Consider the following 20,492-nt stretch of genomic DNA (forward strand, 5'->3'; position numbering starts at 1 on the left):
TGTTGTGGAAGAAGACAAAATACGGTACCTATTGGAGGAAAAGGTGGCAGGCAGGCAATGTGTCCAAGTGGATGCCAGATCGACCGGCGATGGTGTCTTGTGTACACTGGCATTGATCTGTTGTACACGTATTCCTCCCTCAAAACTTGAATGGAAAGATAAAATCATCTCGTCCAATGCATATGGCTCGCGTCAATGAAAAGCAAAGCAACTCCAAGAGCCGGCTCAATCGATCTTAACAAATTTTGGCAGCCAAAACGATTCCACCATAGTAACCGGCTGTGTCCGTCCATCCGGAATAGAGCAAGCATTTTCTATTCAAATGTTGGTGATATCTCTTCCCCAATTTGCGTATATGACAAATTCTAGTCAGCTGGCAAAGTTTCTTGAGCGTACGGGTCGATCGTGCAGTGTGCTCTTGCGCCTCATCTTTTTTAGAGTATGAGAGGATTGACCACATGAAAGCATAGTGAGTTAGGCGGTGAAGATGGCGAGCGACAATTTGTGGATCTAGATGTGAGGACATGCATATGTAGAGAATTCCAAGTATCAGGAAACCTTGCAAGCATAACATTTCCTTCATCAATGGAATTAGGGGGGGTGGGGGGGGTCATGATAGAAGACTATTGATGATTACTATAGTGTTGCTAATTTTGCAGCAACAAATACTCCCGTAATGCCGGGGCTTAATGATGCGTCTCAATGCCAAAGGAAACCCATGAATTCTTTTTGCACCTTCCAATCCTTCGAAGGGCTCCTGGGAGGCCAAAGGTACTCGGTCAAATTTCATCGGTACAAGGAGTGTATTGTCAAACCTTAAATAATCAACTGCCAAACAAAAAAGATAAACTAATTTTTATGCAATGTTCGATTCCACCCTAAATGGTCATTAGAGCTTAAACTTCTACTAATTTTTTCTTTCTTTTTTTGATGATAAATATTAAGTTTATCAGTTTTGTAGTACATGGGTAGCTTAATGGTTTCCTGAAGTAGCTTAAAGATAATTTGGCTATATACATGATGTAGTTTTTATTTCAAGCAAGAGATTATTCATTATTATGTTTTAGTGAGAGTACAAGGTAGCTATAACTTTTGTGGTTGTTGTAACAAAAAAAAACAGTCCGATTAGCACTACACTAGGCTGCTTGATACGAATGGCACAAGCACGCGATGCTGCCACGACACCACCGGTCCACCACTCGGACCTTGCTGGCCTTCCTTGCCATGGTCTCCCTCGCCAGTTCAAGATCTAGGGAGCACGGATCGATATTCTCGGGAGACCGGAGAGGTAGGGATGTGGTCGACAAACCAACAATTGGACCACCCGCATTGTATGCTGCTGGCTTGCAGGCTAGGGTTCGGAAAGATCGGGCTAAGATTATGGATCGAACATATATTTCACGAAGAAAGATGGGCGAGTCTAAGAAAGATGGGAAAGTTGAGGCCTTTGAAACATTGGGTGGCAATGCTTTTAGACAATGTTATTAACTGATTATGATTTGTGCTGCTGCTCAAGATGTTCACACTGCTACATCGAACTTCCATTGTTGCCTTCATGGGCGTTTTAGCGGTCATATATTGTTAGTTTGCGTTCTTTTGCTACTGAATTGCTAGATGTTGGCTCTTTTGAACTTGTTAGGCTAGTGGTTAGGTGCCATCACCATCAGGTTTTTGCACCATAGTGCATGCGTGGACGCCGTCAATGCACGGTGGGTTTCTTGTTAGTGCTTTAAACCCATTTCTTCCCGTTCTCATTTCCTCGATACCTTTGTATGCTGGGCAGATGTATATCCTTTATGAGGACTAATGGAAATGGCTTGGATTAGGTCTGTTAAGAAAACAAAAGTGGTGGTTACACTTTTCGATGAACAAAATGCTTAGAGCTAGGTGTTCTTGCAGCAAAGTACATGCACCGGTCTCATCAGACAAGATTTTGTTTTTGATTCGTCAAGTATTTATTTCACGCTTAGGAATTGTATGACTAATCATTACGTAGTCTAATATGAAAAGAATATCAATTACTTAATCTGCTGCACATATGGATGGCTTGTTCATCAACAATGTGCAATCAACAAGACATACACGCACACTGGGATGCAAATTCCGCAGTTCCTGTCACACACACGCACACTCGGTCCTCACGTGCAACGACGCCGTCGGCGGGGCAGGGCATGCCACTTCCATGTTGTCGCCGAACATCTCCTCCCATGTGCACTGGAAGCTGCCGTCATCCTCCTCCGCCGTCTCAACGTCTTGGTGGACGTCGCCATATTCGCCGGCTAAGGACTCCTCCAATGTACAGTCGCTGCCATGCTCGGACGCCTCAGTATTTCCCTGGAGCGTCAGTCCTAATTCTGGAAGCATGTCGGTGAAAAAGCCGCCTGGATCCACGCTGCCGTCGTTCACTACTCCGGGGGGCAACGTCTCGTCTTGGTCGGACATGAACGAACGCTCGAACTCCCAAAGCGTCCCGCCGGCTTCTTCTTCTTCTTCTTGGATGGTCATTTCTTGGCGGCGTGGGGTTTTGGGACGTGGAGCCTCCGGATGTTGGGCGTCGGCGGCCGCCTTCCTCTTCTTCTTGGAACCGGGGGCATTGATTACGGACGCGTAGGTAATCTCCCTCTTGTGGGGAGAGACGTAGATCTTGCATAGCACCAGTCCGGCCGCACCGTCTTGTTCGTCGTCGTGGTCGAGGCCGTACTCCTTCATGCACCACCCAAGCCTGGTTCTGGCTGCTCCAGGCCTCTTGATCCCAAAGGAAAGTTTGTTGATGAAGCCGACCCGTTTACCTTGAGTGTCTAGCACGGGCTCGCTCTTCTCCGAGTGCCAGTTGTAACCCTCGTCGTCGTCGACGACGCGCTGTCGCCTTCCGCTGCGGCCACCTTTGGTCTGGTGACGACGGACCGGTGAGAAGAAGTACCACACGCCTCCTTTCCCGTCGTCCTTGTCGGAGCCAGGCGCGTGGGCACGGTTCTCGATGAGGTCCCCAGGTGGCGCGGAGTAGACGTCGGCTTCGTGGATGAAGCTGCTGAAGCGGCCGCGGTCTGCTCCGGCGATCTTCTGGCGGAGGAACTGGTTGATGAGCTCGTGATCCTGGGGACTGAAGGTGGAGCCGACGGGAAAGAGCTCCTCATGGCCGGCCATATTCAATCGCCTTCCCTTGATCAGAGCTAGCTAGCGGACGCACTTCTCGTCGCCTTGATCGGAAGGAACCCTAGCTAGCTAAGGAAGGTCCGTAGGTGCCGCAACCCTAGCTAGGTAGGTATATATGGATGGATCGCGACACAGGGCTATGTACGTGCCTTCCTTGATCAATACAGTACTAGAGTGCTTCGGACTCAGGAGCGTCTTCAGTTCGTATCCGGATTGCTATCATACGCATCTAGTGTATATACGGTCCGTAAGGTGTATTGTAGGTGGTGGTTGTGGCGCTGCAACGTAAGCGTAGAACGACCGCGCGTTGAGGGAGCGAGCGAGCTGGGATTCAGCTCGTTTGGAAACCGACGCGAGTCTCCATCCATGCACTGCACGATCTCTCTGTCAAGCGGACGCAAACGATCGATCTAATCCAATCGATCTCTCTCTGTCAAACGCACGGCTTCGCCACGCAAACGATCGATGCACGGAAACCATCCTTAATTAATAGAGTGCTTCCCGTCTTCACTTCGTATCCGAATTGCTTGCGCAGTTCATATCGCTAAGGGATTTCGTTTGCAATTGCATGCAGACGTGGAAACTCCAGCTGCCTTCTAGCTATTGCAGTAAAACTTTCACTTTTTTCTTTAGCTTTTTTTTGTTTTCCATTTCTCTCAGTTTTCTCTTTTTATCACAGTTTGTTTTGCCGGCGTCTATGATTGGTACTGCTGCACTATGGAAAATATACATTTTGTCTACTGCGTTTTCATAAGCTGAGTGTTATTTCTGCAAAGAGCAACTCGGCATATTCTCAAAAAAAAAAAACTCGGCCTACAAGTCAAGCTCGGCGAAGTACATGCCACGTGGCCAATCCCACCGCACTTAACAGTTTTGGTACGACAGACTCTATTGGACGAGTGCCCTTTAACAGCATACTCGGCTTACATATGCCTTTTCTTTCTGAAGCAAATACCAAACATGTAAGCCAAGTGTGTTGTAAGCCGAGTGTCCCATACAACACACTTGGCTTAGTTTTGCATATTTTTTGCGCCCCACTGGCATCTTTGTCTCCAAGTTAAAGTGCGGCGTGACACAGCCCGTGCCTAGCGCTGTCCCTCCTTTGCCTCAACCCGGTTGTTGTCGCCACCAGCCTCTACCCCGCAGCCGCAATCGTGGACATTGGCTCCATTGGGCCGCCCCCATCACTACAGGAATCAACTACTTTGTCGTCTGCCACGGCAGACGGCAAAGGCAAGGATGGCAAAAGACTCCGGCAAAGTAGGCTAAGGTAAAGAGCTTCTTTCCCGTCTGCTTTCTGAAGCGGACGGCAAAGGGGCCTTTGCCATCAGCGGCGGATGGCAAAGAAAGCCAACGGCAATAAATTCGCTGTTAGTCCGTTAGGCGTCTAACGGCAGCCTTTGCCGTCCGCCGTTGACGGCAAAGACTGCAGGCTCTTTGCCATCTGAAGAGACCAAGTAGGCATTAGTTCTGTTTCTTTTTATATCCATTCATTTTCACAGAAAATCAAACACACACACACATATATATATACCAATATAGGATATCCAACACATGTTACCAATAGTAGCAAGTTTCATCCATACATATACATAGTTTCATCAATATTACACAGTTTTATCCATAGGTAGCAAGTTTCACAAAGTAAAAACAAAAACTAAAGACAAGCACTCCATATCTGAAATTACAAGAAATGACCTAAAACTAAATATCTATTTTCCTAGGCAGCACACACTTGACCACCATAGCAGCTTGCTGGACCGTTGTATCTGTGGAGCACAAAACAGCAGTCAGCCTGATTAGAAATTTTAAGGAGAGCAGTGCTAGTTTAAGAGTTATGAACAAATAGAAATGGTGCATAAATTCCTATTATTCAACAAACATAAGTTATTTCCAAGTGAAACACGGGGCAATGTTATCCACTTCAAAACAGAACAGAACACACAGGTACACACATCGTCAAGTTTTTTCCACAAATGAGTTACTGATTGAGTTCAAGAAATGACCAAGGGCCTAATTGGTTCACAGGACCTAAAAACTCATAAATAGGACAATCACTGGGTTGCAATGTCATGCCCTCTCTTGATACAATATGATCGACAGGATGTTTGAGTGCATCATACAAACCATAGGAGTTTTTCAAGGCCGCATATTACAATCATATGGAATAATTTGAAGCAAAGAGGCCCCAAAAGGGGAAATCATGTTGTGTGGGAAAAGAGAATACCATTCACCGCAATGAAAAATATAGCATGCCAGAATCACTATGAGCATAATCAAATTGTGTTATCTAAGCAATTTGACAATCAAATGGAGTTAACACGGCCCCAACGTTAGGGATTTAGTGACGGCAGCAGTCTGCCAGTCGGCTTCCTCAATAGAAGGGACAGACCCAGTGCTAGAAGCAGAACAAGAACGTTGATACACAAGATAAGCACAAGCCCTTGAGAGCAGTCTGTTTGGCAGAACAATTAATTAACCTCTAGAAGCAGAAGAAGCGCGTTGATAGACAAGTTATTATGAAGAACCAACCTTGAGAGCGGTCTGCTTGCGCAAGATATCATTGGACATGTGGACAAGAAAACAGTATAATCCTAGGCTGTGTCAGGTAACAACAATGTGGAGCAAGGTATCATGGTCATAAACAGCTAGGCTGACATGGTTATGAACAACTAGACTAGAACAGTAAGAGGGCAGTGAGGATTGACGAATCATCATCATTAAATAAAGAAGAAAAAAAGAACATCCTTGGTTGCAGGTGGTAATAAAAGAGCTAGACTGGAGCAGGATAGTGGTGTGTGACAAGTTAGAGAAGAAAACAGCATAATCTTGGGCTAAAAGGCAACAATTTAGACATCTAGGGCAAGGCAGCAGGGTTTCGCCAGAGGAAGTTGGCACATTTCCTGCATCCGGTCAGTCCACTGTGAACCCCCGAAGGGGCCAAGAACAGGAGCGATAACTACTGCTTGCTGTGATGCGAGTTGACCGCGAATCTAGACTAGCAGAGCAGAGCAGAACGGCGATGGAAACAAGGAAACAGAGATGGGGGTGAACAGAGCAGGGGACCTTCTGTGGCGCGTAATCGTGGTCAGGGTGGACGACGCCGTCGTGGTCGAACTCGAGGTCGGACTCGACGATGTCCTCGTCGAGCTCGTCGGGCTCGGGGGTGGGGTCGCGCATGTCTTGGTCGTCCTCCCCCTCCTCCTCGTCCTCATCATCGTCGTCATCGATGTCGTCCATGGACCTTGCATGCGCTTCCAAATCCAACATAAAAAAGGAGATCGGCAAGAAAAGAAAAGAAACAGAGGATCGGGGCCGGGGAAGGAAGGGGAAGGGACGCGGAAGATCGGACCTTGGGGGCGGCGGGCTTGGCGGAGGAGGCGCCGGCGGCGGATCTGAGCGAGGGAGACAAGGGTGAGGGGAAATGGTGAGGTGGCAGCGCGCACCGGCGGGCGGAGGCGAGGTGGCGCAGCGCCGCGGGGTCGGGAGGCTCTCAGCTGTGGGGCGGGCATCGTCGAATCCCGCCGGAGCTCGCCGGAATCGGCCGGCGTAGCTTCTCGCGGGAGGGAGAGGGAGAGACGAGCGGGAGAGAGAGGGGTGGGGCAGAGAGAGAGGGGATAGGGATAGAGGAGGTGGGGCAACGGCGGGGTGGGGCTCGGCCGTTAGTTAGGTCACATCTTTGCCGTCCGCCCACCCTTTGTCGTCCGCTTTGTTTCCTCTTTGCCGTCTACTAGTAGACGGCAAAGAGGGGGGCCGTTAAGTTTTTTCCAATTAGCTCGTTTAGTGGGGCCAGCTCTCTCTTTGCCGTCAGCCAGCGGACGGCAAAGAACAGGTTGATGGCAAAGACCTTCTTTGCCATCAGCCAGTTCTTTGCCGTCCGTTTTCCTGAAGCGGACGGCAAAGACCTTCTTTGCCGTCAGCCAGCAGACGGCAAAGAACTGGCAGACGACAAATAAGCTAATTCCAGTAATGCATCCACCTCCACCCTCCAGCCGCTCTGGCTCCACCGTTATGGCCAACCCGTTCCACACGGGGCCAGGTTGAGCGACGTTGATCTTGGGGTGCGGATGTGACGACCACTGGGTTCTACAAGATGATGGAGATATGCACGCGGTTCACCAACGTCAATAAGCTCGGCAATGAGTGGTGAGCTGTGACATCCACAGTGACAACGAGGGTGCGGCAGCGCATGGTCCCCAATGATGGTGTCGGCGCGCTTCCAATCGACATCTTCCTATGGGAGATGGAGGAGAGCGAGTCGGCCGATTGGGTTGAAGATGTATCTGAAGCAAAAATTGTATCGGTTGAAGATGCATGAGGGGTTAGATCTTGTAGAGTACATTAACACCTTTAATCAAGTCATGACAGATGTAGCATGCTTGGGTGTGGCGATTCTTGACGAGGATAGGGTGATTCTACTTCTTTGTTTACTGCCATCGTCCTATGACCATTTGATCACTACTTTGACGCACGACAAAGAGACCGTCAAGAATGAGGATATTACTGCGGCATTGCTATCTTATAATATGAGAAAAAAAGTCAAGGGTGAGGAGTGGCGGAAGGGATATGAGGTAGGGAAGAACAAGAAAAAGAAAGTATTGTGTCACAAGCGTAAACAATGGGGACATATGAGAAAGGACTATCCAGATCTCAATGGTGGGGCAAGTGCTAAGGTGGCAACTCATGGTGATGACTCAGACAACAGTAGTGATGCCCTCGTAGTATCAACCAGGCGGTCAACCAAAGGTGAAGTGTGGATGTTAGATTCGGCTAGCTTTTCATGCGACACCCAACTAGGAGTGGTTCTCTTCGTACAAGTCTGATGAGTTTGGTTTAGGCTATGTGGGCGATGACACAGATTATTGTGTTGCTGGAGTAGGTGACACCAAAATCAAGATGTTTGAAGGAGTTGAGTGGGTGCTTCGGGGAGTCGGGCATGTGTCGGGGCTAAGGAGGGATATAATTTCCCTTGGAGTTCTTCATGATGATGGTATGGTATTCCGTTGTGATCGGGATAAGAAGACCATGAAAATCATGGAAGATAAGGTGACCATGATGATTGGAGGGAGGACGGCTTTGCATATTTACAAGTTGTAAGGGAGCACTACTACAGGTGGAGTCACGGAGAATGGAGTTGCGGGAATAGTAGCAAGGTCCCACAGAGGCGGACGGTCTAGGGCAGACTCGTCAAGTAGCTCTCGGTAAGCTACAAAGAAGACAACACAAGTCTGGAGTACATGAAAGTTTGACGCATGCACAAATTCAAGGTGCCGGAGAATATTCACCAAGGTGGAGTTTGTTGAGTTTGTGTCGAATATTGTGTACGAGTCGGGCTACGTTTGGACTTGGGATTATGGTGCGGGTAGGATTGTGTAGTGTCGGAGTCGAACACTCTATATCCTTAGCCTCTTATATATGAGGAGGCACCCCCACGTTGTAACGCATGATGGCTAGATAGAGACAGGCAAGCAAGGAGGACCTGGCAACATGTGCCGACGCCTAGGTGGCCGGTGTTGCGGTATCTTAGGGAACATCGCCCGTAGTCATTTCCCCGGGGAGTAGGCATGTTTACCGAACCTCCTTAATAAATCTTGGTATAGTCATCGTGTTGTGATTTCTTATTCCTCGGTGGTTCGCCTGCATACCTTGGATTTAATTCTAACATTTTTCACATCTGCCCAATGTTCCGTTGTGGGTACTTCCATGAAGTGACTCACTATGCTAACAGAATAGGCCAAGTCCGGTCATGTATTTACAAGATACTATAAGCTTCCGGCCACGCTCTGTACTCCATTGTATCTACAGCAGGTGCTTTACTCTTCTTATTCGGTTCAAGACGAGGTTTCAACATCAATTGGATTGCAATCTTTCATGCCACAACTTTCAAGTATCTTCCATGCATATGGCTCCTGGCATAGTGTGATCCCCTCTGTATTTTGCTGCACCTTGATCCTGAGGTAGTAACTCAATAGACCTAGATCATCCATCTTGAAAAACTTCTTCATTTGTAACTTGAAGTTTGCAATCACCTCTTCATCTCTTCTCCAATAATCAATAGGTTGTCGACGTAGATGCAAACTAGTAGACGATCTCTTCCTTCACATTGCTTGTATATTGCATGATCTAGTGGGGTTTTTTCAAATCCAAAAGAAATCAAAGTTCGATCAATCTTGATATTCCATGCCCGAGGGCCTTGTCGTAACACATCCAAGACTTTGTGTATCTTCAGTACCTTCTCCCTCTTTGATGAATCCTAGTGGCTGGTTCACATACACATCTCCTTCTAACTCACTTTTCAAAAACACTGATTTTACGTCCATGTGATGTATCTTCCATGATTCTTGATCACTAGTAGGAAAAGGGGCTTTTACCCCGGTTCATAAGGGCCTTTAGTCCCGGTTCTGGAACCGGGACTAAAGGGTCGTTACTAATGCCCTAGCCCTTTAGTCTCGGTTCTTACACGAACCGGGACTAAAGGCCGTCCAGGTGGCCAGTGCGGGGAGCCCAGGCAGGAGGGCCTTTGGTCCCGGTTGGTGCCACCAACCGGGACCAATAGGCAGGGCCTTTTGTCCCGGTAGGTGTCACCAACCGGGACCAATAGGCATCCACGCGTCAGCAGCTGGCAGGAGCTGAGGTTTTTGTTTTTTTGAAAGGGGGTGGTTTAGGGGTTTTGGGGGGTTAATTTAGGTGTTTCATATATTGTGTTAGCTAGCTAATTAATAGAGAGAAGTGTCCTCTCTTATCTCCGTGCTTGGTCGACGCTACGTAATATATACGTATGGAGAGGAGTAGACACGCTAGCTAGTAATCAAATGAAGGAAACAGAACATCGTCATGAACATATGCATACAGAGAGAAGTGATATCGACCACCTCTCCTTCTCCGAGATATTGGTCGAACAACAAGTTCTCGTATATCTATCCGACACTACCAGCTACATATATACAATAATTATCTCTTACAATACAATCTCCTAATTATATTGTAGGAACACAGGGTCCACATAGTATTCTCCGTTTCAGCGATCACATGGTCAAGGAAGAATGCCGCCAATTCCTCTTGAATTCCTCGCATACGATCTTCTGCTAGGAGTTCATCCCGCTTCCGAAACATCTAATTTGAAGAAGGGGGTCAATACATATATATATATATATATATATATATATATATATATATATATATATATATATATATATATATATATATGAATAAATGAAACTCAACACAAATGATGGTAATAAAATAAAATTGTGAATATTATTGCTTACGCACTTCATATTGTTCTTTAGTGTAGCCCCGCTCACAGGTATGGTAGCGGATGGACTCGCAAACGTAGTATCCACAGTAATTATTCCCGGGTTCCTGCCACAACCACTTTACAAGAAATAGAGGTCAATCAAACTGATAAGCAAGCATGCTAAATGGTATTGATGAAACTAGCGCTTGAATCACTAGGAGATGCGCGGAACATGCTACTATAGTACTTAATTTCGGGTGATTAAATTGCAGCTTCTTCGGCAGTCCCGGAGCTTTTGAGGTGAATTTTCTCCAAACCCTGCCAGACAAAGAAAACAATTACTTGATATCAGGAAATGAACAAAGTTGCTGATATGGTGGATAATGATCGATTTAACTTACTTCTCAAGCATTTGAGTCATGTTCGCATAGTCCTGGGGATCTTTTCGTCTCGACTCTAAGATGGTTACTACTCCCGGCTCAAGCTTAATCTCTAGGAGAATATAGTGGAAGTTGCGCATGCATGCATAAGTCATCAATTACATTACCATAACCTGGACTAATAAGGGAAACCGAATATGCACAAGACAGTAACACTCACTTGAAGTTGTAAGGAAAGAGTATTATATCTTTGTTTTGATTTAATACCAACGATTGTAGCAAGTTGGCCTCGGCTTCTTTGGGATGTTTTTCAACCGTATATGCATCTATGAGATTTGTGTTAATGAACCCAATATCACCGATTTGTCTTTTCTTCAATTCGGCGATCTTCAATCTGCATAATATAGTGAGGATAAGTATAAATACATGCAATGAAAGAGCTGACCTATATAGAGAGACTTAATGACAAAAGTAGTACTACTTACAGACAGTAGCAAGTGATCGTTGTTTTATCGAGGGCCTTTTGATTGTAAAACTGGAAGAAATCCTCAAATGGAACATTCAGCAGTTCAATTCCAACGAGGTCATGCTCCGGTTTAACTCTCAGCGTCAAAGTACTCATCCCATCAGACACTCTGCAGGTTTTCATGTACCAATCATGTAGTCTTCGCATCATCGTGCTTAGAGATCTGACATCTTTGACGAGAGGCTTCCCGTAATGGTATTTGTGTTCGTCCACCTCCATGATTTCATAATGTACATCGTCGGGCAGGTAATCTCCAAGATTTCTATAACCGGGCACCATACTCGGATCATTAGCGACGATGTCATTTGACACCTTGAGCGGGGGGCACGATTGGTTCGCTTGTTCGCCGAGCTGGGCAATTTTTTTCCCAGCTCGTCGTTCTTTCATCCTTTTATCACTGACAGTACTTCCCGACCGCTCCGCTTCGGCATATGTCTTTGCAAGAACGCGCTCATAGTTGCCTCTCGGCGGAGACTTTGGTGGTTTTGTCAGGGCAGCCAGAGTGTGCTTTGCTTTCACCGGATCTACCTTCTCCTCCGGAGGTGGATGTTTCTTTGCTTTCACCCCTTCAAAGAAGTTCTTCACTTCGGCTCGCACGATCTTCGCGTTCTCCTCCTCGGTCCTCTCATATGGTAACTTCTCTGGAGTCTTCAGAGAAGGACCGAATCTGTATTGCCTCCCGCCTCTGGCAGCTGTACTGCTAGACGCCGGCAGAGCAGACGGAGCGGCTGCGGCTGTCTTCTTTCCTTGCTTACGAGGCGGAGGAGAAGGACTACGACGCGCCGGAGCAGCCGCAGCAGCGGCGGGTCTCTTCCGCCCTTGCTGACGAGGCGGAGAAGGAGGAGGCTGGCTGCTCTGGCGCGCCGGCGCTGGCGGAGAAGGAGGCGGAGTGCCACCACGCGTTAGAGAAGGAGGCTGAGTGCCATGATCACTCGCCGGAGGAGGAGGCGGAGGAGGAGGCGGAGTGCCCTTACTCCCCGGAGCCGTCCAGTTCGGAAGCTTGATGAGCTCCTTCCGCCATAGGCATGGAGTCTTCAGAGCTAAACCCAGCCGAGTCTCCCCTTCACCGGTAGGGTGGTCAAGCTGGAGGTCCTCAAATCCCTCCGTTATTTCATCCACCATCACCCTAGCATATCCTTCTGGAATCGGCCGGCAGTGGTAGGTTGCGCCGGGTTCAGTAGGTAAAACAGAGCCAACAGCCGCCTTGACTTTCAAGTTCTGTCATTCCGCCATAAGGTGGCAATGTTGAGACTCCGTGATAGCATCCACGGGGTAGCTAGCAGGAGCCGCATGCTCCAGCTGAGGCACCTCGGTGGAAGCCACGCTGCTTCTCCGCTGAGATGGCGGTGTAGCTTCGGGGGCAGTTTCGGCATCTCGATTGCCGTCTCGTTCCTCTAGCACTTGAACCCTTTCGTGCAGCTTCTGAATTTGGATCTGCTCCACTTTTTTCCTCCTCTCCTGGGTTTTGTAACCGCCCGCGTCCAGAAAACCAGCCTTCCACGGAACGGAGCCTGGCGTGCCTCGTGTCCGTCCAGGGTGCTCAGGATTCCCGAGGGCCATTGTGAGCTCGTCGTTCTCTCTGTCTGGAACGAACGTCCCTTGCTGCGCTGCATCGATATAGTGCTTAAGCTTCTTGACGGGTATTGCAAGTTGCTCGTCCGTCCAACGACACCTCCCTGATACAGGGTCCAAGGTTCCGCCAGCCCCGAAGAACCAAGTCCGGCAACGGTCTGGCCAGTTCATTGTCTCTGGTTCGATCCCTTTATCAAGCAGATCCCTCTCAGACTTGGCCCACTTAGGCCGGGCTTTGAGGTAGCCACCTGACCCCGTGCGATGGTGAAGCTTCTTCTTCGCAGCATTCTTCTTGTTTGTCGCTGACATCTTCTTACTCTTTTCCGATGTATTGTGGGCCACAAATGCGGTCCAGTGATCTCTGATCTTCTCATACCGGCCGATGAATTCTGGTGTCTCTTCTTTGTCGACAAACGTTTTCAGCTCATTCTTCCACCTCCTGAATAGGTCTGCCATCTTCTTAAGAGCATGAGACTTGATTAATTGCTCTATAACTGGCTTCTCCGGATCCTCCTCTGGCGGTAGGGTGAAATTTCCCTTCAACTCAGTCCAAAGATCATCTTTCTGCATATCATTGACATAAGACACCTCAGGGTCTTCCTTCTTAGGCTTATACCATTGGTGGATGCTGATCGGGATCTTGTCCCTAACTAGAACCCCGCACTGAGCAGCAAAAGCATCCTTTGTCCGGAGGGGTTCAATCGGTTGGCCGTCGCGCGCGATTGCTGTGATCTCAAACCTTTCATCCGAGCGCAACTTTCTCTTCGGGCCTCGTCTCTTTACCGCAGTTGTGCTCGATCCAGAGGGCTAGAAAAAAGAAGAAAGACGAGTGTTAATTAATATGTGTACATACCAAAACAATGAATGCATCAATTAGCTAGTCAGCACAGGCTTAACTAATATATTTACCTGGCCGGACTCTGTTCGGTGACCGGAGCCATCACCACGGGCTCCTTCTTGCACCAGCATTGGGTCACCGGAGCCATCATAATCATGTCTTTCCTCCTCCACTCTTCGATCACCGTAGCCTGCTTCTTCACCCTGTTCTTCCAGACCATCATTGTCGTTAAGATACGACAAATATCACCTCGGGCTAAGATTATGTCCCCCAACACCTCTTCTGCTTGCTCATCTCGTCCGTGCTCCATTGTTTCTGCAAATATTACAACATGGCAATTATTACACAAACATGACAGCAGGTGGATATATTAGTGCAAACGTAGACCTAGCTTATTCCGGGTTTGGGGTGGCCTAGACAATGCTTCAAGGGTAGGGGCGCGGCGGGAGGGGGAAGGAGACCGACATCGTTTTTTTCTAGGGTTTGGGTGTCCTCGAGAGTTTTGGTCGAGCGAGAGGGCTGGGGGGTGCTCCCGTGGTATAAGTTATCACGGTCGAGAGGGGGTATACATATCGACCGTCCATCATGTCGAAGTTATCTGGGAGGGAGTTATATATATCGACAACGACGACATACATACACGGGAAAATAATGTTATCGGGGAGGGGGTATATCGACCCCCCCCCACGTGTTGGTTATCGGGAGGGGGTTATATCGACAACGACGACATACATACATGGGAAAATAATGTTATCGAGGAGGGGGTATATCGACCCCCCTCATGTTGAAGCTATCCCCCCTCGTGTTGAAGTTATCGGGAGGGGGTAATATCGACAACGACGACATACATACACGGGAAAATAATGTTATCGGGGAGGGGGTATATCGACCCCCCCCCCCACGTGTTGAAGTTATCAGGAGGGGGTTATATCGACAACGACGACATATATACACGGGAAAATAATGTTATCGGGGAGGGGGTATATCGACCCCCCCTCATGTTGAAGTTATCCCCCCTCGTGTTGAAGTTATCGGGAGGGGTATATATCGACGACGACAGACCCGATAAAACATAAGAAAACGAAGAAGAAATAAAAAGAGGAGAAGAAGAAAGGAATAGAGGAGAGGATTGAAGAAAAAAAAGAGGAGAAGAAGAAAGGAATAGAGGAGAAGAAGAAAAAATAGAATATTTTCTATTTTCTATTTTTTCTTCTTCTCCTCTATTCCTTTCTTCTTCTCCTCTTCTTTTTCTTCTTTTTTCCTCTTCTTATTTATTTCTCCTCTTCTTCCTCTCCTCTTCTTCTTTCTTTCCTCTTCTTATTTTCTTCTTTCCTATCCTTCTTTTTCTTCTTCTTCCCTTCCTAGCTAGATATATAAAACTTTTCTAAAATTGTAACTTTTGCATATATAAAACTTTTCCATGTGGATCATCATTTCTCATATATATCAAATATATATCCATTGTCATATATAAAAACTTTCTATATATGAACAAAAAACTTTCTATGAACAAAAAAACATTTTTGACATATATATTCATACATTTTGAACATCTACATACATACAAATTTTTTTTGTTCACATATACATTATAGCCACATACACATATACATCACATATGAACAAAAAAATTAAACTAATAAAAATAAAAAAACATATAGCCACATATGAACAAAAACATATAGCCACATACATACACATATACATTATATATATATGATCAAAAAACAATTAACTAATAAAAAAACAGAGCCGGGGCGGCGGCTCTCACAACGGGGACGGCTAGGACGATGGAGACGGCGGGGGCGGCGAGGGCGCCGGCGCGCGGGGGCGGGACGGGGCGGGGGCGGCGAGGGCGCCGGCGAGCACGCGCGGGCCGGGCAGGGGGGCTCGGGGCGCCGAGGCGGCGCGCGTGAGCAGGGGAGCACGAGGCGGGGCGGCGCGTGGGGGCAGGGCGACGGCGACGAGCACCGGGCGGCGACCCGTCGAGGCAAGGGCGCGGGGCGACGGCGACGAGGAGCGGGCGGCGACGGCGAGCACGGGCAGCCTGGCGGCGTCGGGGGCAACTGGCGAGGTATCTGAAAATTTCCCAAGTGTTGGCTTATATAGGCACACCTTTGGTCCCGGTTGGTGGCACCAACCGGGACCAATGCCACCCTTTAGTCCCGGTTGGTGCCACCAACCGGGACCAAAGGTCCCTTTTCAGCAGCCCAAAGGGCGGGAAGCGGCGGCCTTTGGTCTCGGTTGGTGGCACCAACCGGGACTAAAGGGGGGGCATTGGTCCCGGTTGGTGCCACCAACCGGGACCAAAGGCCTTGCGCTGCCCGCGGCCAAAAGTTTAGTCCCACCTCTCTAGTTGAGAGGGGCTCGGAGTGGTTTATAAGCCCCACTGCGGCTGCTCTCTCGAGCTCCTCTCAAATGCAGGCTTACGGGCCTAATGTCACACTGTGCTGTCTGTGGGCCTATTGGGCCTTCTGCGGGCCTGAATCCTGGTCCAGGTTGGGTTTCTAGTCGTATTCAGGCCGTGGTGGCCCAATAGGTGGCAGTTTTTTAAAAAAAAATCCAGTTTTTTGGTTTTGTTTTTTGCATTATTTATTTTCTTTTGTTTTTTGCTTTATCTTTTAATTCTTTTTGCTTTTAGGTCAGCAAAATTATAAACTGTCTGTTAGTGCCATTAGTTTTAGAAAAAATATAAACTTTCTATTAGTGCCATTAGTTCTTTATGGAAATTCTTTTTGCTGTACTTAGTTTTTTTGTTTTCTTTTTTGCTATATTTATTTTGTTTTGTTTCTACTTACAACAAAAAACTTATTTATTTTATTTTATTTTGTTTCTAATTACTTATTTATTTTACTTTATGATAATTCTTTCTGCTATTAAAGTTTCTATCAAAAAAAGTTCTTTAAGAAAATTCTTTGTGCTTTTAATGATTAAAAATAAAAAAGAGGCGCAATGCGCGTTGATTTGCTTCAAGCCTTTCGGAATAGTGTAGACTGCACTGCACATAGCTCGATGCAGTCTACCTTATTCCTCAAGGCTTGAAGCTAAGCAACGTGAGCATTGCGCCTCTTCTTCATCGTCTCTGCACTCAGGGCTTATAAACCGCTCCTAGTGCCTCTCAGCTAGCGAGGTGGGACTAAAAAACTGCTTAGCTAGTAAGAAACTCTAGTACCGGTTCGTGCCACGAACAGGTACTAAAGGTGCTCGTGGGGCCACAGCCTCATTAGTACCGGTTCGTGGCACCAACAGGGACCAAAGGGTGGAATTGGTCCCGGTTCGTGCCACCAACCGGGACCAATGGCCTTGCACAGCGGCGTGGTGGTGAGTTTAGTCCCACCTCGCGGCCTGTTATTTTTCATGCATTTACTAATTATTTTGAGCTATAAGACCCTAAAATTGAAAAGCATTTCAAATGAACTCTGAAAAGGTTGAAAGTTGGCATGGTATCATCATTTCATCCACATAGCATGTGCAAGAAAGTTGAGAGGGTTATGGCAAAAACTAGATGCACTTCTTGTACAAAACGGACAATGGTATCATACTCGTCTATTAAAAAGTTGGCATGGTATCATCATAATAGTTGCGGGAGAAAGTCTTCACTTTTTCTTCGCTTGTGTCATTTGCTTATTGCGCCGTAACCATGGATAATCTTCATCGTTTATTAGGATGCTTGGGTCATCCTTGACTTTGAAGGGAGGAATTTCATGAAACTTTTCATAATCTTCAGACATGTCTGTCTTGCCCTCCACTCCCACAATGTCCCTTTTTCCTGAAAGAACTATGTGCCGCTTTGGCTCATCGTATGATGTATTTGCTTCCTTATCTTTTCTTTTCCTCGGTCTGGTAGACATGTCCTTCACATAGATAACCTGTGCCACATCATTGGCTAGGACGAACGGTTCGTCAGTGTACCCAAGATTTGTTGGAAATATGCCCCAGAGGCAATAATAAATGGTTATTATTATATTTCTTTGTTCATGGTAATTGTCTATTGTTCATGCTATAATTGTGTTATCCGGAAATCGTAATGCATGTGTGAATACATAGACCACAACGTGTCCCTAGTAAGCCTCTAGTTGACTAGCTCGTTGATCAACAGATAGTCATGGTTTCCTGACTATGGACATTGGATGTCATTGATAACGGGATCACATCATTAGGAGAATGATGTGATGGACAAGACCCATCCTAAGCATAGCTCAAAGATCATGTAGTTCGTTTGCTAGAGCTTTTCCAATGTCAAGTATCTTCTCCTTAGACCATGAGATCGTGCAACTCCCGGATACCGTAGGAGTACTTTGGGTGTGCCAAATGTCACAACGTAACTAGGTGACTATAAAGGTACACTACGGGTATCTCTGAAAGTGTCTGTTGGGTTGGCACGGATCGAGACTGGGATTTGTCACTCCGTATGACGGAGGTATCTCTGGGCCCACTCGGTAATGCATCATCATAATGAGCTCGATGTAACTAAGGAGTTAGTCACGGGATCATGCATTACGGTATGAGTAAAGAGACTTGCCGGTAACGAGATTGAACAAGGTATTGGGATACCGACGATCGAATCTCGGGCAAGTAACATACCGATTGACAATGGGAATTGTATACGGGATTGATTGAATCCTCGACATCGTGGTTCATCCGATGATATCATCGTGGAACACGTGGGAGCCAACATGGGTATCCAGATCCCGCTGTTGGTTATTGACCGGAGAGGCGTCTCGGTCATGTCTGCATGTCTCCCGAACCCGTAGGGTCTACACACTTAAGGTTCGGTGACGCTAGGGTTGTAGAGATATGAGTATGCGGAAACTCGAAAGTTGTTCGGAGTCCCGGATGAGATCCCGGACGTCACGAGGAGTTCCGGAATGGTCCGGAGGTGAAGAATTATATATAGGAAGTCAACTTTCGGCCACCGGGAAAGTTTCGGGGGTCACCGGTATTGTACCGGGACCACCGGAAGGGTCCCGGGGGTCCACCGGGTGGGGCCACCTATCCCGGAGGGCCCCATGGGCTGAAGTGGGAAGGGAACCAGCCCTTAGTGGGCTGTGGCACCCCCCATGGGCCTTCCCCCTGCGCCTAGGGTTGGAAACCCTAGGGTGGGGAGGCGCCCCACTTGCCTTGGGGGGCAAGTCTCCCCCCTGGCCGCCGCCCCCCCATGTAGATGGGTCTTGGCCGGCGCCCCCCCTCCCAAGGGGCCTATATAAAGGGGGGGAGGGAGGACAGCAGTACTACAGCCTTTGGCGCCTCCCTCCTCCCCTGCAACACCTCTCCCTCTCGTAGAAGCTCGGCGAAGCCCTGCCGAGATCCCGCTACATCCACCACCACGCCGTCGTGCTGCTGGATCTCCATCAACCTCTCCTTCCCCCTTGCTGGATCAAGAAGGAGGAGACGTCGCTGCTCCGTACGTGTGTTGAACGCGGAGGTGCCGTCCGTTCGGCACTCGGTCATCGGTGATTTGGATCACGGCGAGTACGACTCCATCAACCTCGTTCATTAGAACGCTTCCCCTCGTTGCTAGTATACTCCATAGATGGATCTTGGTGATGCGTAGAAAATTTTAAAATTCTGCTACGATCCCCAACAGTGGCATCATGAGCCAGGCCTATGCGTAGTTACTATGCACGAGTAGAACACAAAGCAGTTGTGGGCGTAGATGTTGCCAATTCTTCTTGCTGCTACTAGTCTTATCTTGTTTCGGCGGTATTGTGGGATGAAGCGGCCCGGACCGACCTTACACGTACGCTTACGTGAGACAGGTTCCACCGACTGACATGCACTAGTTGCATAAGGTGGCTAGCGGGTGTCTGTCTCTCCCACTTTAGTCGGAACGGATTCGATGAAAAGGGTCCTTATGAAGGGTAAATAGAAATTGGCACATCACGTTGTGGTTTTACGTAGGTAAGAAACGTTCTTGCTAGAAACCTATACAAGCCACGTAAAAACTTGCAACAACAATTAGAGGACGTCTAACTTGTTTTTGCAGCATGTGCTATGTGATGTGATATGGCCAGAAGATGTGATGAATGATATATGTGATGTATGAGATTGATCATATTCTTGTAATAGGAATCACGACTTGCATGTCGATGAGTATGACAACCGGCAGGAGCCATAGGAGTTGTCTTTATTTTTTGTATGACCTGCGTGTCATTGAATAACGCCATGTAAATTACTTTACTTTATTGCTAAACGCGTTAGCCATAGAAGTAGAAGTAATCGTTGGCGTGACAACTTCATGAAGACACAATGATGGAGATCATGGTGTCATGTCGGTGACGAAGATGATCATGGTGCCCCGAAGATGGAGATCAAAGGAGCAAAATGATATTGGCCATATCATGTCACTATTTGATTGCATGTGATGTTTATCATGTTTTGTATCTTATTTGCTTAGAACGACGGTAGTAAGTAAGATGATCCCTTATGATAATTTCAAGAAAGTGTTCCCCCTAACTGTGCACCGTTGCGAAGGTTCGTTGTTTCGAAGCACCACGTGATGATCGGGTGTGATAGATTCTAACGTTCGCATACAACGGGTGTTGACGAGCCTAACATGTACAGACATGGCCTCGGAACACACGCAATACACTTAGGTTGACTTGACGAGCCTAGCATGTACAGACATGGCCTCGGAACCCGGAGGACCGAAAGGTCGAGCATGAGTCGTATAGAAGATACGATCAACATGGAGATGTTCACCGATCTTGACTAGTCCGTCTCACGTGATGATCGGACACGGCCTAGTTAACTCGGATCATGTTTCACTTAGATGACTAGAGGGAT

The 20,492-nt window shown here is 47.5% G+C and overlaps 1 pseudogene; it reads right to left on the bottom strand.

The window, feature by feature from the left end:
* Positions 1-2,115: 2,115 nt before the first annotated feature.
* On the bottom strand, positions 2,116-3,134 carry LOC141022715 (uncharacterized; annotated as a pseudogene).
* Between the last annotated feature and the right edge of the window lie 17,358 nt (positions 3,135-20,492).

This window comes from Aegilops tauschii, chromosome 5, assembly GCF_002575655.3.
Source record: "Aegilops tauschii subsp. strangulata cultivar AL8/78 chromosome 5, Aet v6.0, whole genome shotgun sequence".
Lineage (NCBI taxonomy): Eukaryota > Viridiplantae > Streptophyta > Magnoliopsida > Poales > Poaceae > Aegilops > Aegilops tauschii.